The sequence below is a fragment of the Felis catus genome, chromosome D2 (assembly GCF_018350175.1).
Source record: "Felis catus isolate Fca126 chromosome D2, F.catus_Fca126_mat1.0, whole genome shotgun sequence".
Taxonomy (NCBI): Eukaryota; Metazoa; Chordata; class Mammalia; order Carnivora; family Felidae; genus Felis; species Felis catus.
This window is the reverse complement of record NC_058378.1, coordinates 50093838-50115849: the sequence shown is the minus strand read 5'-3', so window position 1 is coordinate 50115849 and position 22012 is coordinate 50093838. Positions and strand designations below refer to the sequence as shown.

General features: G+C 38.6%; 1 protein-coding gene across 2 annotated transcripts in view; it reads left to right on the top strand.

Annotated features, from left to right (window-relative positions):
• The first annotated feature begins 8312 nt into the window (after nt 1–8312).
• BMS1 (BMS1 ribosome biogenesis factor) overlaps nt 8313–22012 on the top strand; it is a 94671-nt gene continuing 80971 nt past the window's right edge. For both annotated transcript variants that reach the window (XM_045040353.1, XM_045040346.1), the window contains exons 1-2: nt 8313–8439; nt 9041–9136. The gene's annotated coding sequence lies outside the window, so the exon portion shown is untranslated. The remainder of the gene's footprint in view (nt 8440–9040; nt 9137–22012) is intronic.

Sequence of the window (22012 nt, the reverse complement as noted above, 5' to 3'; positions counted from 1 at the left end):
TAGGAGGGGCGCCTGGGCGGCGCAGTCGGTTAAGCGTCCGACTTCAGCCAGGTCACGATCTCGCGGTCCGTGAGTTCGAGCCCCGCGTCAGGCTCTGGGTTGATGGCTCAGAGCCTGGAGCCTGTTTCCGATTCTGTGTCTCCCTCTCTCTCTGCCCCTCCCCCGTTCATGCTCTGTCTCTCTCTGTCCCAAAAATAAACATTGAAAAAAAAAATTAAAAAAAAAATCAGGTAGGAGACACAAAGAATTACAGAATACATTCATTTATGCTATTTTTTACTCACATAGTATTACCTTTACCAGTGCTCTTTGTTTCTTCATGTGGATTTGTGATGCTGTCTAATGTCCTTTTATTTCAGCCGGAAGAACTCCTTTTAGTACTTTTTGTGAGGCAGAGATGGTGGCAATGAATTCTCTCAGTTTTTGTTTATCCGGGGATTTTTTAAATTTCTCCTCCATCTTTCTTTCTTTCTTTCTTTCTTTCTTTCTTTCTTTCTTTCTTTCTTTCTTTCTTTCTTTCTTTCTTTCTTTCTTTCTTTCTTCTTTCTTCCTTCCTTCCTTTCTTCCTTTCTTCCTTTCTTTCCTTTTTAATGTTCATTTATTTTTGAGAGAGAGAGAGACAGAGGGTGAGCAGTGGAGAGGCAGAGAGGGAGACACAGAATCTGAAGCAGGCTCCAGGCTCTGAGCTGTCAGCACAGAGCCCAACATGGGGCTTGAACTAACGAACCACAAGATCATGACCTGAGCCAAAGTCAGATGCTTAACCGACTGAGCCACCCAGGCTTCCCTCTCCTCCATTTTTCAAGGATAGTTTAGGTTGATAGTCTTTTTCTTCCTACTGCATTCTTGCCTCTGTGATTTCTGAAGCAAAACTAGCTGTTAATCTTATTGAAGATCCATTGTACACAATGAGTTGTTTTCGTCTTGCTGCTTTCAAGATTCTGTCTCTCACCTTTAACAGATTATGATGTGTGTGGTTAATTGATTTTTTTTAACTTTTATTTGTAGTTTGTTTAGCTTTGTGGGTGTATAGATTCATATCTTACATCAAATTTGGGAAGATGTTGGCCATTATTTCTTTAGCTATTGTTTCTGTCCCTTCCTCTTTTCTCTTTCTGGGTCTCCCATTATGCATATATATTTTCTTCATTTAACCATTTTTTAAATTGTTTATATTTTAGTTAGTTAATATACAGTGCAGTATTGGCTTCAGAAGTAGAATTCAGTGATTCATCACTTACATAACAACATCCAGTGCTCATCACAACAAGTGCCTTTCTTAATACCCATCCCCCATGTAGCCCATTTCCCACCCCCCTCTCTCCATCAACCCTGAGTTTGTTCTCTATTGTTAAGAGTCTCTTGTGGTTTGTTCCCCTTTCTTCTCTTTTTCTCTCTCTTCCCATACATTCATCTGTTTTGTTTCTTAAATTCCACATATGAGTGAAGTTATATGGTATTTGTTTTTCTCTGGTCGACTTATTTTGCTTAGCATAATGCATTCTGGCTCCATCTGTGTTGTTGCAAATGGCAAAATTTCTTTTTTTGAAGGCTAAGTAATATTCCATTATATATATATATATATATACATATATATATATATATATGTATATATATATATATATATATGTATATATATATATATATATACACACACACACACACCACCTCTTTTTTATTCATTCATCAGTCTATGGACAGTTGGGCTCTCTCCATAGTTTGGCTATTGTTGATTAATGCTGCTATAAACATCGGGGTGCATGTACCCCTTTGAATCTGTATTTTTGTATCCTTTGGGTAAATACCTAATAGTGCAATTGCTGGATCATAGGGTAGTTCTATTTTTAATTTTTTATGCATTATGCATATGCATATGCATTATGCATATGTTTGAATACTTGATGTCCCACAGGTCTCTGAGGCTCTGTTCAACATTTTTCATTGTTTTCTTTCTGTTCTTCAGACTGGATAAATTCAGTTGACCTGTTCTGTCTTCAGTGAAGTTTGTTCATTATTTCTTCTGCCACATCAAATCTGATCTTGTGCCCTTCTAATGAATTTCTAATTTCTGGTTATTGTACTTTTCAACTCCAGAATATCTTTTTTTTTTTTTTTTAATTTTTTTTTCAACATTTTTAATTTATTTTTGGGACAGAGAGAGACAGAGCATGAACGGGGGAGGGGCAGAGAGAGAGGGAGACACAGAATCAGAAACAGGCTCCAGGCTCCGAGCCATCAGCCCAGAGCCTGATGCGGGGCTCGAACTCCCGGACCGCGAGATCGTGACCTGGCTGAAGTCGGATGCTTAACCGACTGCGCCACCCAGGCGCCCCTCTTTTTGTTTTTTTAAAATAATTTTTATCTCTTTATTGATATTGTCTACATAGTAAGACATTGTCCTATTACTTTCCTTTAGTTCTTTAGACGTGGTTACCCTTTAGTTTGAACATATTTAAAATAGCTGATTTAAAGTCTTTTGTCTAGCAAGTCTAGTATCTGCACTTCCTTAGGGACAATTTGTATCAATTGTTTTTTTCCTCCATTGTGTCAGATATTATTCCTTGTTTCTTTGCTTGTCTCATAATTTTTGTTGAAAATTAGGCATTTTAAATAATATTACTTGGCAGCTTTCAGAGTCTCCCCTCCCCAGTGTTTGTTGTTATCGCTGTCATTGTTATGTTGTTTAGTGAGTTTTCTAAACTGATTGCGTAAAGTCTGTATTCTTTATCATGTGTGGCCACTGAAATCTCTACTCAGTAGGCTAGTCAGCTAATGATTTACCAGATTTCCTCAAATGCTTGGAGTTAATAAGTCTCCTGGTCTGTGCCCAGGTGCTCTCTGTGCATTGGTGGCACACACCTTCAACACTCAGATGTGCTGTTGACAACTCTGCCTTAGTCTTTACTTCTGCATGTACAGAGCTTCAAGGTCAGCTGAGAATAAGAGCTTAGGGTCTTCTTAGGTCTTTCCTGAGCATGTGCATGTCCCTGGGCATGTATGTGGCTTTCTAGATTCCTAGGAATACGTTGAAGCTTTCAAAGTTCCTATGGGCATTATGAGATTTTCCTTTTTTAGCTTTTAAATTAGCCTCTTGCTTGCTCCAACTGTTATTCACCACCTCAGGTGGCTGCGAAGTTAATAACTTTCCTCTAATTCTTTTCCAAGCACGTCCCCTGGGGAAAAGGCTGTTTGTACTGTGGAAGCTCCAAGCTAGCTTAAAGACGGCAGAGTCTTCCAAGGAACCATCAGACAGGTAAATAATGACAGTTCTCTGGGGATGAGGCTTTGAAAGAGCTCTATCCCTCTTCTGCCCTCTCTGGTGGCTGCCTTGTTGCTGCTTTTCACTGTGATTACAAACTGTTTGTTTTCAAGCCTCCCGTGGAGCTGGATGGTAAAGGATGCAAATGGAGCCAGTTGAAATGCCACAAACCTCACAAACCTCAAACCAGCAGTGTTTATTGAATGAATGCTCCCTGGATCTACACAAGACTGTGGTTAGTTTCAGACTTTAAAAAAAGCTGATTCTTAGAATTTTTGCTAGTTTTCTTATTTGTTTTATGGAGGAATTTTTGGAAGTCCTGACTCTGCTTCTTATTACTTCTGCTTCTCATCGTGTATAGCTGCATGGTTTCCACTGTATGCATTGGTCATCAATTTTTTTTAATTAAACAATTATTGATTTATTTTGATCGAATGAGAGAGAGAGACAAAGAGAGAGAGTGTGTGTACGAGCAAGGAGAGGCAGAGAGAGTGGGAGAGAGAGAATCCCGAGCACACTCTGCATTGCTAACACAGAGCCTGACATGGGACTTGATCCCACGAACTATGAGATCATGACTTGAGCCAAAATCAAGAGTTGGGCACTCAACTGACTGAGCCACCCAGGTGCCTCTATCATTGATTATTTAACCAGTTTGCTGTTGAAGGATATGTATGTATAGTTTTTTGCTGATACTAGCAATGTTTCATTGAATAACCTTATGTAAATGTAATTTCGTATGTGTGAAACTTAAGGAAAAATTTTCTAGAATTAGAATAACTGGGTCTTAGGTCAAAACTAGGCCGTCTCATAATTTTCATAGATACTACAAAATTGCCCTGAACAGTGGTTGTATTATTTTGTACTTCTGCTGGAAGTCAGTTTTATCCCTTAGTTCTTTAGCTGTCAACTGAGCATTGCTTTTAGCTAGGCAATATTTTATGTGTTCAGGATACTGTCAGTGGTGTGCTGGTAAATGTTTAACAACTAGTTCTCTTAGGAGAATCCCACCCCCTGGTTTGTAGTGTTTTCTGATGTCTGTAGTGTTAATGCACCACACCATAGCCATTTGTAGTGACATGGGGTTGGGGAGAGATATACACGTCAACCCTTTAAATACTTTTTTTAAGTTTATTTATTTTGAGAGAGAGAGAGAACGAGCGAGAGAGAGAGCACGCACAAGCAGGGGAAGGTTAATAACACACCGATATTAATTTCTTAATTTTAGTAAATATATATGTTAATTAAGATCTTAACATTGGGAAAACTGGGTGAAGGGTATGCAAGAACTCTACAATATATACAACTTTTCACGGAGTCTAAAATTATTTAAAAATAAAAAGTTAAGAACTGCAAAGAAATCTTTAACTTAGTAGATCTGCTATTGGTACTGGATTGGTACTATAATTTCTAAAACTACTTTGTATCAGTTCAATGGGTAAATATATTGCAGTGCTTAGAAACCAGGTTCTATCAGAAGGGAATTACAGATATTGAATGGGAAAATGTTGTTGGATATGAATTGGAGGAATCAATATCCACTCATGATATTTTAAAAAATGAATATTTTTTTTGCTCTGGCTTCTGAAAGGGCCCAGAAGCAGTAGCCCATCTATTGCGTACCTAATAGCCAAATCTTGGTTTCCAAATACTCTTTTTCCACTGAAAGAAATCTAACTCTGGGACATGTAAAGTATAAATTAATTCTGGAATATAGTTTTATGCTAGAAGCAAGATGTACTGAAAGGATTCATAAAAGGACACAGAACCCCATCATTGACCAAATTGGAGTAGCTTAGCACCAAAAAGAGTGACTGGTTATTATTACAGAGTGACCAAAAAAATGTCCATGAGTTTCTAGTGATACAGACGAGAGAAAAAGACATAGGAGGAAGGGGGAAGCTCTTCTTTACTTAAAAAAAAAAAAAAAAAAGCCAACTAACAAATATGGAAGAGAGAGGGTAAAAAAATCACCATTTTGTAAGCCTTAGGGCAATAATTAATTTGGCAGGAATCATCCATTGATACTAAAACCACTGATTGAAAGGTTGAAAGTGAACAGGATAATTATATGGCCTCAAAATATTGCTTTGCTGCCCATGGATTACTCACCAGTTACTGGGAAAATATGCCTTTACAAAGGAGAGAGCTGGTGACCACCACTTTAACCAAACGATCATACTAAATTTCACCAAGAGAAGGACAATGGGATGTTTAGTCCCCTATATGTTGCAGTAAGAGGCATGTGATATCATCTCTTGTCTTTTTGTCCAAAAGATAAGAAGTTGCTCTGCATTTAATCATAAACAATCAGACAAATCCAGAGAATGGGATATTCTATAAGGCAACTGGCCTGGATTATTTAAAAAAAATCAAAGTAAACAAAAATGGTAGAGAGGCTCGTTCTAGGTTAGAGAAGATGGAAGAATCATAGGAACCAAATGGGATGTGTGAGAATTGATTGAATTCTGGATTGAGGAACTATTTTGAAGCACTTGAGAAATTTAAATAAGGATTGTGTTTTAGACAATTTAATTGAATTAATTTTAGTTTCTTTAGGTGTGAATGTGGGGTATGAGAACATGGCCTTATTGTTAGGAAATATATGCTGAAATATGGAAGAGTGAACTGTCATGATAGCTACAGGTTTCAAATGATACAGCAAAAGATACAATTATATATAGGAAGAGGTAAAGCAAATACTGCAAAAAAAGGATTTAGGTGATGATAATTCAAGTGTTCATTTTATGTGTTTTTCAACTTTTTTTTTCAGGTTTGAAAATCCGAATTAGAAAGTGAGAAATAAAAACCATATCATGGCATACGTGTATGGTCTAGAGCTTAGTGTCTAATACCATTCCCCACTAAAAGGAACCAGGGCTCGCTCTTTAGAGAAATGGCTGATTCCAGGACTGGGCAGGGTATATATAAGATGAGTGTGGAACATCATTTTATGCCAGAAAGTAGAGAAGCACTTAAAGTAATCATGCTGGCATGTCAGCTTGAAGGGGCTTTTACTGGCCAAATCTGGGACAATGTGAAGACCAAAATAATTAAGTAGAGTAATCAATTGTAAACCATTGGAAGAAAACAGAAATTCATGAGTCTATACTTAAATAAATGGCGCTGAAGAGAGGCTTCTTGCTTATGGTCGAATGCTAAGAGCTAACTGGTAAATATGGAGGAAACGTAGGAGTTAGAAAAGCAGCATTTTATATCTGTCACAGTAGAGATCGCATCAGGCGAGAATCCTCAACTGATGCTAAACGTAGGAGACAGTCTAATGAGGATTAAGGGATTTACACGGTCTTAAAATCTCCCCACAGACTGCTTATTTGTTCTCAGGGAGATAAAAAGGCAGTAATTACACAGTGGAGAGATCAAACAACTCATTGCCTGGATGATGAGAATTAGCATTTCCATTGAGGGACAGATGACAGCATATGCCACGATGGGATACCTGTGAAGGAAACATGAAACATCACCTATGGACTTCCCAGTCTAGATCACATAACCTAAATCTAACCATGAGGAAATATCAGGCAAACCAAGAGTGAACGTGCTAATTTTTTCAAAAAAAAAGAGTGGAGAACCATATTTTTCAAAGATGCCTATGTCCAAAGATAGAAGATATGGAAATGTTCCAGATTAAAGGAAGCTAAAAAAGACATGACAACAAAATGCATGGACACTAGGCTAGATCTGTACTGGAAGGGGGAACATGCTGTAAAAGAGGTTATTGGGTCAACTAGCCAAACTGGAATAAGAAAGGTTACTTAGATAAAAGTACCATGCTAATGTTAAATGTACTGAATTTGATAATTGCTATGGTTATATATACACCCTGAATTATTTAGGAGTAAAAAGCCATGATGTGTATAATTTCACCTTCAAAATGGCACAGAAAAAAAATTGTGTGTGCGTATTTTCTTATTTTTGTGTTTGTATGTAGACAGGAAGAGAATACATGCAAACGATAAATGGAGTCACATGTTAACAATAAGTGAGTCTGGGCATATGGGTGTTCTCTGTGCATATTTTATTTGCATCTTTTCTGTAAGTTTGACATCTTCCCATTTAAAAAATAGCATTATTGAGCCTGATTTATATATTTTCTAAGAGAACCACCTTTTCTAGAATGTTAAATCTGAAATCCAGATTTATCTGGATCATCCAGGGCTTATTCACATCTCTTCACTGGTTTCATGTTTTCTGGAATGGGGGTCTCCAGAAAGGAAGGTAGACATCCCAGGAAGTGTGCAAAGCTATCCTATCAGGGTCTCTGAAAAATGTGTTACAATTTGCATTTTATTTTTATCTAAAATTAAGAAAGTAATTAAGAAATAATGCTTGGATTGTCATTATATGTACTTATATACATAAGTACAAAGAGTATCACTTGAAATGACGGAGTGGTAATCAAAGGGTATTTGGAAACCACTGATATATAGGAACTTGTCCAAAATTATTCCATATCTGGCCCCTGAATACCTGTTGAGTATCTTTTTCTTACCATATCTGCTCATCCTGTTCATCTAACACACTATGCTATTTGCTTTCCCCTATACTTAACTTTTAAAATACTTCGTGCATTTTACCATGTGGAGGCTAATGCATATTCTTGCAAAGATTTTCAGCCTCATAGCACCGACCTAGTAACATGAATGGAACTGACTTTTCCCTCTTTCTGTCTACGCTATATACCTTGTGAACATTTCTAACCTAGCTCCTGTAGTACCTTATTGTAAAGGTATTTGCATATCTACCAGAATGTTATTGAGAACAGGAACAAACACATCTTGATTTTTCACAGCAGCAAGAGTGTTTCCGTATACAGGTATAGAAAGCTCAATAGGCCTTCCCCGCCCCCTAGCAATTAGTATAGTGACAAGATATTTGTAATACAGTATTCATTTCTCCCCTAAAAATGAAAACAGGTGCATTATATGCATCAAATAGAATTTTTTTATAAGCTCTATCAATGCATGAAGCAAACATTTTGCACATTCCTCGGTGGTTAATTCAGATTAAACAGAATGTACTGTTTTTACAGGGATTAGTATCATTCAAGGATGTGTCAGTCAGTTTCACCCAGGTGGAGTGGCAGTGGCTGAACTCAGCTCAGAAGATCCTGTACAGGGATGTGATGCTGGAGAACTACAGCAAACTGGTTTCAGTGGGTAAGTAGAGTTTCCCAAGTAACTTCCTAGAGCATGAATTTCCATTCTGAGTTGATGAAACATGCCATACCTCTAAAGACTTGAATTGTTTTTATTTTTATTTTTACTTTTTTTTGAGAGAGAGAAAGAGAGAGAGTGTGTGTGTGCACGAGGGAGGGGGCAGAAGGAGAGAGACAGAGACAGAGACAGAGAGAGAAGGAGAGAGAATCCTAAGCAGGCTCCATGCTTAGCAGGTAACCTGATGCAGAGCTCGATCCCACGACCCTGGGATCATGACCTGAGCCTAAATCAAGAGTCGGATACTCAACTGACCGAGCCACCCAGGCAACCCCTTTAATTTTTATTGTTTTATTATATATATCTATATATATAATTTGAGTATAGTTGACATGAGTTGAATTGTTTTTATTGTTAAGGGTTTCGTTAAAAAAAATACTTAATTGCTTTGGGGCTTCAGAAAGGATGTCAGTGTCTTCACCTCTAGTGAGAAGTACTGCTCTGCTGAGGTTGAAATAAGCAATGTCATCATGCATGACAGTCCTTAGGCATCATGAAGCACAAGGTGTGTAGACGTGAGTCTTGTGTCATTTCTCATTGACAGGGTGTCTTACAATCAAACCAGATGTGATTTCCCAGTTGGAGCAAGGAGAAGAACCATGGATAATAGAGGTGATGTTCTCAAGCCAGAGTCTTCCAGGTGAGTTACTGTGTACCCAAGAGATGGAAGCTCCTGGAAATCAGATCTTAAAGTGGACGGTTGGTTACTTGGCACCTGTAATATTTTCCTATGGCCGTTGTAATGGAATACCACAAACTGGGTTACTTAAAACAACAGAAATGTATTCTCTCACTTCTGGAGGCTAGAAGTACAAAATCAGGATGTCAGCAGGGCCATACTTTCTCCAAAGCCTCTAGGGGAAAATCCTTCCTACCTCTTCCTAACTTCTGGTGGTTGCTGGTAATCCTTGGCATTCCTTGACTTATAGCTGACTCTAATCCCTGTTTCTGTTATCATCTAGACTTCCCTCTTTGTGTCCTCCCCTAATTTAGGGCCCACCCTAATCTAACATGACCTCATCCTAACTAATTATATCTACCAAGACCCTAGTTCCGTATATCACATTCTGAGGTTCTGGGTGGATATGAACTTTAGGGACATTATTCAGACTACTGTGAGATCTCTGAAACATTTTTGGAAATCTCATTTTAGAGACTTCATACCTTCACAAATATTGAAGGATGTCTGACCACCATTCCCAAGATGTTTAAATTAACATTTTGTAATATCACCTTCCTCTTAGAATGTGCTCATTCTCTACTTGATGTTTATAGAGATACTTTGCACTCTGACATTACCCAAATCTAATTTCTAGTTACTGTATCTTCAATATTTATTTCTTCATTATTCTTCAGTTGCCCAATTTCTTCCCATTTTTATATACTCCTTTTGATTTTCATCAATTTTGGATATAGTCTCTTTTTTTAAGTTTTTTTAAGTTTTTCAGATCATGACCTGAGCTGAAGTTGGATGCTCAACCGACTGAGCCACCCAGGCGCCCCAAGTTTTTTTAAATGTTTATTTATTTTTGAGAGAGACAGACAGAGTATGAGCGGGGGAGGGGCAGAGAGAGAAGGAGACACAGAATCCAAAGCAGGCTTCAGGCTCTGAGCTGTCAGCACAGAACCTGGCGCGGGGCTCGAACCCACAAACTGTGAGATCACGACTTGAGCTGAAGTTGGACGCTTAACCAACCGAGCCACCCAGGCACCCCAGTTTCTTCAGGAATAGCTAAACGTTTAGTGATTTACAAACATCTGTGCTCCATCACGTAACTCTACTCCTTCCTTCTATCCTTTCATGGTGAAGTGCCTCATGTTTTTCTGTGTTCTGACTCACTATCCATTTTCTCTTTTGTCCCTGCTGCTAAGATTTCATAACCATTGGGTTTTTGGCCCAGAATGATAATTGCCTGTGTACCTTTGTGCTTTATTTGGTAGTGCTCAATATTCTCTCAAGAATACACCTAAACTTGTTTTTGGTAAATAGAACTAATTTGGTCACACCCACCTTCTTTAACTACTTATCCTTCTGAAGTTTGTCTACTTTAACACCCAGCACCAGGGCTCATCACACTGCTGGCATACAGGAAATATTAATTAAATCAATAAATCTTGATTTATGCAATCATTCCACTCAATCTAGGATTTTTTATTTATTTATTTATTAAAAAAATTTTTTTTAATGTGTATTTATTTTTGAGACAGAGAGAAACAGAGCATGAGCAGGGAAGGGGCAGAGAGAGAGGGAGACACAGAATGTGAAGCAGGCTCCAGGCTCTGAGCTGTCAGCACAGAGCCCGATGCGGGGCTCGAATCCACGAACTGTGAGATCATGACCTGAGCCGAAGTCGGACGCTTAACCGACTGAGCCACCCAGGCACCCCAATCTAGGATTTTTTTAAAAGGCTTTGTTTCATACCTCCTACTCTTCCTAGATGTTTCAAATCTATTAATCAATTTTTAAGGCGTCACCTGTCTTTATGTTCATGGCTCCAAAACTGGTGGCAAAATTACAATCATCGTAGTCAACACTTGTGTTACAGCCTGTGATGTGCAAGGCACCGTTCTAAGCAGTTCACGTGTATTAATTCATCTACTTCTCACAACCGTCCCCTGGGACATATACTATTATTATTTCTGTGGATAAACGAGCTGAAGTCCCAGGAGATTAAATTCCATGCCCAACGTCCTCCAGTAAATAAGTGGTGCTCCTTGATTTCATACCCAAGTTACCTAGTACTAGAGACCATGCTCGTTAAAACTGTTCTATGCTGCCTGTTGTCTCTAGTATACTTTACTTCTGCCTCACAGAGCAGCATTTGGCCTGTTGGAAGGTCACTTCCAGCAAGAAGTCCTACTTGCTTCATCCTCAGAATGTCAGAAACTGAAGTCATTAACTTTCCATTTTACAATGTCTATTCACTTTCCAAATTCTCCTTTTAGTCACTGGGCTCTGTTGTTCTCCTGTTTGCATGGATTGAGTCATCCTGAAATTTTCAACTCTCCCATCCTCTCATACATTTTGTCTCAGTATCTTGTTATTATTACGCTTTCAGTTCCCCCAGTGTGCTCAGTTATCATGAACTTTGACCAGAACCATATTGTCACATAGGTGAATTCTTATTTGTGTTTGTCAGATTTGATTACCAAAATTGTGACCTTTATCTTGAGACTAACCTGAGAAGATAAATCTGGTACTTACTATATAGTTCTGAAATCTACAACTTTGTTTTATGTTTATTTATTTTTGAGAGAGAGAGACAGAGTGCAAGCAGGGGAGGAGTAGAGAGAAGGAGACACAGAATCTGAAACAGTTTCCAGGCTCTGAGCTGTCAGCACAGAGCCCAACGTGGGGCTTGAACTCATGAACTATGAGATCATGACCTCAGCTGAGGCGAATGCTTAACTGACTGAGCCACCCAGGTGCCCCTACAACTTTTTTTAAAATAAGGACTATCATGATAGCCTTATGTTGCCTGTCCAAATTTTATTTTTCTCTATTTTCCCAAAACTTATCCTAAATTCCATTTAATCTGTATTTTTTTTTAATTTTTTATTTTCAACGTTTTTTATTTATTTTTGGGACAGAGAGAGACAGAGCATGAACGGGGGAGGGGCAGAGAGAGAGGGAGACACAGAATCGGAAACAGGCTCCAGGCTCCGAGCCATCAGCCCAGAGCCTGATGCGGGGCTCGAACTCACGCACCGCAAGATCGTGACCTGGCTGAAGTCGGACACTCAACCGACTGCGCCACCCAGGCGCCCCTAATCTGTATTTTTAAATATCCTGAAACATATCTAGATCTTTTATTGAACTGCGTTTTGCCTCCCTAGAAACTTTAAACCTTTAATTTTATGCTCAAATCCTGTTTTCAAGAAACTGTTCCTTACCACTCTAGATGTATGACTTTAGACAAGCTACTTAATCTTTATATGCCTTAGTTTCCTCATCTGTAAAATGGGGACAGTAAGCGAACCTATCTGAAAGGGTTCTGAGGATTAAACAAATTAAGTGTGAATTAGTATTAAATATGGTTATTGTTTGTTAGCATCAGACGTTATTGTTTTCTCCCTCCTTGTTTTCCACTTGCACATAGGTGTTCTGCCAAGACTTATGTGTGTTGATTCATGAATTTCTTTCTCTCAACTTACTTATAATTTTGCTAGATAAGTGCCTTTTTTCCCCCTCTTCCTCATGTTTATGCGTACCAGAACTATACATTCAGTGATTATCTAATTAGTTGGTAGAGGAGCCAGTTGAGGAAAAAACCTTTTTTCTGCCCTCCTAAAATTAATAGGAATTACAGATGTGTGAACTAAGATTTTAGCTCGAGTTAAGAAGATTATTATAAAGCAAGACTTTGAAAAAACCCCAGTAAGTTAGAATATTGTAAAGGGAAGAAATAGGAATTCATGATTAGCGTAGATTCAGTATTAATCAGCACTGATGAACTAAAATAACGAAATCAGCATTCAAAATAAATCTATTAATTTGGCCTTGATGCAAGGATCACCACTTGGTCTACATATTTCTTACTCAATGTTAAAGGTCACATTTGGACAATACTGAAGGTACTTGTATTTTATTGTCTTCTCTCCTTTTTTGATGCTGCAAAAGTTTCTTTTCCATAGATTGATTGATCAATAGGTGGAACATCACCAGTTATGAGGAATTTGCCTTTTCTTCTGGGAGACTGGTCTTGAAGCCAAAACTTAACCACATTTAAGTACAATTAGAGAGCCAAGTCATAACCAATATAATTCATCAGATGTGATTAATTTTCCTTTATTCCAGAAAAAGTCTGGAGAGGCCAGAACATCCAAGACCATCGATCCAGGCAATTTATATTAATCAAAACAAACAAACAAACAAACACTGATTAATGAGAAAAATACTTCATGTGGGAAAGCAGTTAACATGGGTATGAATCCTATAGGTTCAAGAATAGTTCACTATAAATGTGACTCACAGGAGAAAAGTTTGAAACATATTTCAGAGTTAATGATTGGTAATAGAAACTGGGTAAGAAAGGTGATTGATGGATGTGATGTATGTGGAAAGTCACTTTTCAATATTAAGCTTGAAGAAATGTCTACTGAAATTAATGAATATAATCAAAATGGGAAGGATATCTGTCTCACTTCCATTAGTATGGTGGCTATTTCAAGTTCAACAGAAAAGACAGAGACTGATCTCCACCTCTTTAATTAGCATATGAAAAACAAAAATGCACCACGCAGAAAAGACAGGGATTGCATATCCCTGAAACTGATAATTGTGTTGAACCTCCTAGACATTTACTCACAATCTTTTATCAGTGCATTCTCATTTCACAGAATAAATGACTACTGACATACTACAGAAAGAAACAACAAAATACAAGAGGAATACATAGCCCAGCTTTCAGGCCCAAGATGAGAATCTGAATCTTTGTTAGAGTTACAATATATTTATACTGTACATTTTCAAGAGCTCTCTGAAGACAGAGCTCTCTCCCCACCCCCCCGCCGCCCCCCAGAATTAAAACATCCTTTTTTTTTGGTCATAAGAAGCTGTATGAACTAGTACCAGATAACAGTTAATAAAATGTAGAACTTAGGGGCACTGGGTGGCTCAGTCAGTTGAGTGACCAACTCATTCTTGACTTTGGTTCAGGTCATGATCTCACAGTTTGTTGGGCTCTGTACTGACAGTGTGGAACCGGCTTGGAATTCTCTCTCTCCCTCTCTCTCTGCCCCTTCCCTGCTTGCGCTCTCTCTCACTCTCAAAATAAATAAATAAACTTAAAAAAAAAAAAAAGGAAAAGTGGGACTTACGGTCTTGATGAGGAAGATTGTACAAGTGTGAATATTCCAGTTTTGGGTGGAAATGAGCAGGGTTTTATAGGATTGACAGGTGGGGAAGCCAGTGCTGTTGAATTAGCATTTATTCCTTTAGAATGTGTGTCTTGACAAGGTAGAATACCTTGATCATTTTTACCATTTATCTTTTTGGTACAATGAAAAAAATATAGTATCAATTCCTCATGGTAGTTGTAGTTGTGAGATCATTACCACCAAAATGATAATGATCACTTAAAATATTTTAAAGTGAATCTTGCAAAGTTGCAGTGGCAACCTTTGCTTAGTTTGAGCATTTTCATTTTCTGTCATTTCTATTAACTAATTGGTATTTCTAACGGTTCCTATCTAGAATATTTACAGGTAATTTAGCACAGGAGCAAATTTGGAGCCAGCTTGAAAGAAAAAAGGAAGTTCACTGGCCAGAAAGCTATATATAAAACACGAAAACCCCATGATAAGTGATAAGCAGCATCCTGCTACAAATTTCCAACCCAGTAAATACTGGGGGTATTGGTCAAGGTAGCTTTAAGCACAATAGAAAGAAAAGATGAGGCTTCTAGTTTATTCACCTACTTCCTGCTTCCATAGTTTAAGTGCTGAGAGTATCCTATAATTTAAGGGATTCTTAGTAAATTAATCTGAGGAATTTCTTTTTGTTCTAGTCTAGAGCAAATATTTGTTCACTGGGAAATATATAACTTTTTTTACCATCTGCATAAAATTTGTCAGCATCCACCTGTAAAGAGATGAATACAGGCTGATGATAGTCTGTTGCTATAGGCTCCTAACCCAATTCAGTGGGTGTTGTAGAGTCCTGGTTTGAGCTGTCCCATGCTGAGTGCCTAATAGGATTCCAAAAGGGATATGTAGATTTGCCATTACTCAAAAGATTATTTTCAGATTTTGTTGGAGGAACCTTCCTACAGTAAAGAAACACAGAGGTGCTAATTGCCAGCAGCTTTGTATAGTTTTATGATTTTCCACTTTTGATGCCCTAGTGTAAGAAATGAATAACTTAATAAGTTGTCTGGTGTTCTGCAATTATATTTGCATCTTACCTGAGAGAGAAAGAGATCTTTATTGTCCTCAGGTACTGAGAAGGTGATAGCCAAACACACTCTTCTTAAAGTGGCTTGTCTGTTTGGATTACCATAAAACACCATTTTAGCTGACACCAGTATTTGGTAGATACTTTACCTTTGAGTCCTCCCGGAAATGGTTGCTCTCTCCATCTAAAAGTAAGCTTACAGAATCTGAAAAATTAATCTGTAGAGAGGAATTTGTTCCTAGGAGGCATTTCCATTGGCTTTTAAAAAAACAGCTTCATTGAGGTATAATTTACATACCATAACATTCACCTACCATATGTACAATTTTGTGGTTTTGGTATATTTTTAGAGTTGTGCATGTCTCATTACAGTCCAACCTTAGGACATTTTTATCACCCAGAAATATTCCGTTGAATCAATACTCTGTCTGTCTTTACTCTGCCATCAGCCAACACTGATATGCTTTCTGTCTTTATACATAACTGTTTTCTGGAACAAGATGTTGCATATAAATGTGTGGTCCTTTAGGTCTAACTTCTTTTATTTAACTAACTTGGTTTTTGTACGTTCATTCATGTGGTGTTCCAGTTTCTCTTGTCCTCACCATCATTTGGTATTATCACCTGTCTTTCTAATAATCATTCTAGGGGGCGCCTGGGTGGCTTGGTCAGGTTAAGCGTCTGACTTCGCCTCAGATCATGATCTCACCGTCCGTGAGTTCGAGCCCCGCGTCGGCCTCTGTGCTGATAGCTCAGAGCCTGGAGCCTGTTTCAGATTCTGTGTCTCCCTCTCTCTCTGCCCCTCCCCTGTTCATGCTCTGTCTCTCTCTGTCTCAAAACTAAATAAACGTTAAAAAAAATTTAATAATCATTCTAGTAAGTCTGAACTAGTATCTTGTAGTTTTAATTTGCATTTCCCCAATGACTAATGGGATTTGGTACCTTTGCATTTGCTAGTTAGCCATTTCTGTATTTCTTTGGTGAAATGTCTTATTCAAGTCTTGCACATTGTTTTAATAGAGTTGTTTGCCTTATTGAGTTTTAAGTCTATATATTCTGGTTAGAAGACTTTTATCAGAGAGATGATTTGTAAATATTTTCTCTCAATTTGTAGATTATCTTTTGTCTTAATACTGTCTTTTGAAATACAGTAGTTTCTAACTTTAACGAAAATCCAGTTTATCAATTTTTTCTTGTATGGATTGTGCCTTTGGTGTCTTGTCTAAGAATTCTTTGGAAAGGTCGCAAAGTTTTTTCTCCTACATTTTCTTCTGTACATTTTATACTTCAAGCTCTTATATTTAGGTCTTTGGTCCATTTGCTTTAGTCTTTGTTTATCATGCTTTATTAGAGTCTAAGTTCATTTTTATGTATGTGAATATACAATTGTCCCAGCAGTAGTTATGGATATCTCATTTGCCTTAGCACAGAACTTAATTTTCCCTAGAATGGCCTCGGCACCTGTGTCAAAATTCAGTTGACCATTGACTCACAGCATCCTGTGCAATAAGAGTTTACTTGTGAACTCTCAATTAAATTCCATTGATCTGTATGCCTGTACTTATGCCAGTACCATACTTGGTTGATTATTGTAGCTTTATAGTACATTTGAAATCAGGTGGTGTAAGTCCTCCAAATTTTTCCTTTTTTCAGTATTGTTTTGGCTATTCTAGATCCTTTGAATTTGCATTTAAGTTTAGAGTCAGCTTGTCAATTTCTACAAGAAGCCTAGAGAAGTTTTAGTAGAGATTGGATTTAATCTTTCGTTAAATTTGGGGAGAATCATCATTATAACAATATTCTCTCTTTTAATCTCTTCATTTATTCAGTTCAGGTAAATCAAAATTTACATAAAATAAGCAATTCTGGGGGTACAATTGTTAATACTACAAAATGAATTTTATGAGAGAAAGTAGCTGTAAACTATATTTTACCTTGAAGTTTATAAAATAAAAAGTAGTACTATTTAAAACAGCTAAACTGATCTTTAATACTCCTTTTATTTTTCAATGGAATGGCTATTATGTATAATAAACACGTGTAGCATCAAAACTATACAACCCCAAAATTCTGTGTAGCTTTATTTTTTACAATATAGTTATATATTGCATATAGTACATTTTCCTCTTGTTTTCCTAATTAAAAAAAATTTTAATGCTTATTTATTTTGAGAGAGAGAGAGAGAGAGGAAGAGAGAGAGAAAAAGAGAGAGAGAGTATGAGTAGGGAAGGGGCAGAGAGAGGGAGACACAGAATCCAAAGCAGGCTCCAGGCTCTGAGCTGTCAGTACAGAGCCCAACACAGAGCTCGAACTCATAGACTTTGAGATCATGACCTGAGCCGAAGCCGGACTGAGCCACCCCAGTCCCCCTTCCTAATTTTTACTGGAATTCCTTGAAACGAATACTAGGACTAGGTTGCCTACTCTACAAGTTATTTCCCTGCTTTGTCAACCTGGATATCCACCCTTCCCCCACATGATTTGGGAATAACATTAGACACAGAGGCATCCAGGGCATGAAAAACAAACCCATAATCAGAATATATTCAAATCTCAAATGGGAAAAATTATTGCCCTTTTAGGATGGAAGGACTCCAGTGAAATCTGCCTGCCAAAGTATCTGCTAAAAGAATCTCTGCAAGAAATGGTACTGTACTGAGTGCTCTGCATTGGTTTCCACTTCTGAAAGGTCAGCTGTTTAGTAGTAAATGGTAAATATAAACACAAATACATAGATAAAACTCATAATTCCAGGCCCATGAATAGTCTCCATCCCAGCTACAATTACTCCATTTTTGGACAAAGGGGGCTGAGGGCGACATACCCTGGGTGAATGATTCCATCTACCCTAATGCTCATTGCTCTTCCGTGGTAGCTGCTCTCTGATTGACATTGACAAAGTCTCAAAGATCTGTACACTTTGTGCCCAACACCATATATCCGGCCATGTACTTTTTTCCCAGACCTCCTTGGCTCCAGTCTTCCAGTTTTGCTCCAACTGGTCAAACCATTTGCTAGTCTTCAAGAGTATGAATATATCCCTACCTCTGATCACTTTTCCTGCCACAAAGGTGATGAACAAGTGTACAGTTTAAAATGCTACTTACTAGGATGATACCCTTCTCACCACTGCCTTTCGGAAATACTTCTGAGTGGAATTGGAGTGGCCAGAAAAGACACCAACATGAAGGAAACAGGCCTGGGGTTTTTCCTCTGATAGTTGGTCACAGAGAACCGTCTCATATAGTGTTAGATGTGAACTGAAGTAGAGAGATTTGTACAACCCAGGAAACTGCCATGAGTCACCTGTTTATGTAACAAATTACTTGACTTGTCTGTGTCTACTCAGGCCCGATTCCCAATGCAACATTTCTTTTGCACAATAAATGCTGTTATGTCCCCACCTGTTTTGTGACTTGGTGGGTCTGACAATGTCTCCACATGATGAGAAGCTCTAATCACAGAATTATAGATTGCCATAGTTAGCTGCTCAGTTTTTACTAGGATCCAATAGCATGTAAGAGGTGCTTTTAGTTTATTTATTATTTATTTATTTATTGTTAACTTTTTAAACGTTTACTTATTTTTGAGGGACAGAGAGAGACAGAGTGTGAGCAGGGGAGGGGCAGAGAGAGAGGGAGACACAGAATCTGAAGCAGGCTCCAGGCTCTGAGCTGTCAGCACAGAGCCTGACATGGGGCTTGAACCCACCTACCGTGAGATCATGACCTGAACCGAAGTTGGATGCTTAGCCAACTGAGCCACCCAGGCACCCCAAGAGCTGCTTTTAAAACAATGAGAGGTTCTTTGCTGCAAGGGGCATGGCTTTGCTCCAGAATCCTAGAGGTCTGCACTGTGATTGCTTATCTTGGCTTGCCAGAAGCTCTACATAGTATCATGTTTTACCATTGAGAATACTCACACCATTGGATTAAGACCAACAGATGGAACCTGCTGAAACCTTTTGTTGCCCTGTGCCTGAGTCAGAATAGGCATCCTTCCAAGCCACCCAACAAATGGGACGGAGCAGAGTCTTGTAGGTGCTTTTCCAAGGTGTAAGTGGAACTTCCTAGTACTTTCTCTCTTGGTGGGAGTTGCAAGTTGTGTAAGAACTTGAATTGAGGGGAATATTCACCCTTGTCCCAGACACCCAAACCTCTGATGTATGATCTTTATCTTCTATACAGAATATCTGTCTTATCAGGTTAAGCAGAGTACTTACCACTTCCTACTCATCAGGTTTCATTAACTTATCATCAGTATAGTGGGCCAGGATGATGTTTTGTGCAACTGACTGAAGACTGTCTCTGGTGTAACAGAGAACAGGAGAGTAAACATGATTAGGGCAAGATTGAACAGGTATAGCCACCCATCCCAGAATAAGATGAATTGGCTTCAAGTCTCCTTCTTTAGGGGAATTGGAAAGAATGCTTTTGCAATGTAATAGCTGCATATTAAGCTCGTGACACTTAATTTTTTCAACTAAGATACCACATCTGCTATGATTATTAACATTCTGGGATCCATGTTGACTTTGATTTGCTGATTTAGCCAGGCAAAGGAAAATAGTTGTAACGGGTACCACTTGACATACCTTTCCTTCAGCAATGGCTCTTACTCCGTAAGTCAGCAAGGCAGTGTGAGAGTTCTATCAGCTGCTGAGTGTATTGCTTTCAGTTATTCACTCAAGCATTTCTGTATACTCTTTGGATTTTAAGATGGACTTGGATGAGGACTCTGTATGGTCACAACCTAACAAGCCCAATGATGGCATTTTGGGTCTCCTTGTATCAGCTCAGACGATGAATATAAACATTTCAAAGATCTAGATATTCCTCTTTTGCCAGTATACTGTTGCTCTGGTAAATGGATGGAGATTTCTTTGAGGAAAAGATTAAGGGAATAGCTATCATATATATATATATTGCTGTGGCATTGGGAACCCCCAAGACAATCCTTCCTTTCCTTCCACCAAAAATTGTCTCAGAACTGGCTTAGGGATAAAAATTGGGTGAGAGATTGTGATTATTTTTCCACAGCACCAGCTAATACCAGCTCATTCATCTGTTTTTGGTTATGTAAGCCAAGTGCTTGGGAACGTTAAATTGTGGGCTGTCTTTTCAATTTTATTCATAGTGTCATTGATGCAGAAAAGTTTTTGAGTTTGATGGCATCGATTAATGTTTTCCTTTGGCTGGTTGTACTTTTGGTGTCATATCTAAGAATGCATTGCCATATCCAAAGCCACAAGGATTCAACTCTGTTTTCTTCTAACAGTGTCATGGTTTTATATCATATTTAGGTCATTTATTCATTTTGAGTTAATTTTATTAAATATTGTGAGGGAGGGGCCAGCTTCATTCTTTTGCATGTGGAAATTGAGTTGTCTCAACACCATTCGTTGGAAACACTGAGCTTTCCTCATTCATTGAACAGCCTTGGCACCTGTGTAGAAAATCAGTGGTCTATAGAAGCATGAGTTTATTTCTATTTCATTGGTCTATGTGTCTGTTCTTATGCTAGTAGCACACTGCTTTGATTACTGTAACTTTGTAGTAAATTTTGAAATCAGGAAGTGTCTCCAACTTTGTTCTTTTGTTTCAAGACTGTATTGGAGCCCCTTGCAATTCCGTATGCATTTGAGGATAGACTTCTCCATTAAAAAAAAGAAAGAAAGAAAAAGAAAAGCCAGTGGGGTTTTTTGTTTTGTTTTGTTTTTTAGTTTATTTATTTTTAGAGAGACAGCAGAGCAGTGGAGGGGCAGGGAGAGAGAGAGAATCCCAAGCAGGCTCCGCACTGCCAGAGCAAGCACTGTGAGATCCTGACCTAAGCTGAAGTCCCCTACTTAACCCACTGAGCCCCAGGCTGGCTGGTCCAGCTGTGCCTGGGGACAATATGACCCCTAGTGTTCATTATTTCATCTGAACTAAAAAGGTGGATGCCAGCTTCAAAATTAAGGTGTCAGCAGGGTTGTTTCCTAATAGAGGTTCCAAGAGGGAATCTGTAGCATTCTTCTTTCCTAGCTTCTGATGTTTTCTGGCAATCTTTTGACACCCACTGGCTTACAGGCACCTCCCTCCAATCTGTCTCCCTGTGCACAAGGCCTCTATTTCCTCTATTTTCTTATAAGGACACCCGACATTGGATTAGGGTCCGCCCTAATCTGGCACGATCTCATTTTCATTTAATTAATGACATCTGCGATGATCATATTAAAAAATAAAGTCACATTCTGAGGCTCCTGATGGACATGAATTTGAAGGCAAGGAAATACTATTCTACTTGTTACAATGGACAAAATTAACCTGTTTATATTTTAACCACATAGCTCACGGTTCCCTAGTGGTCCCCAGCGTGTCCTTTACAGTGTATTCTCTTAAACAAGATTTCTTCAACAACGTCGCATCACCCCGCATGATTTTGCAGCGTCCCGCGTCCCAGAAAGAATCGGGCCCACCCAGCCCCTGAGGGCGACCTCTGCTCTTCAAGGAAAACTCTCCACACGGGGCGTGGGGCCAGGGTTTATGGGAAACGTAGTCCTAGGTTTCCTTGCCTCGCACAGCGCAGGTTGGGGTTAAGAGTCGTCTGAGGCTCATCGTGCGCATGGGTATTTCGGTCTTC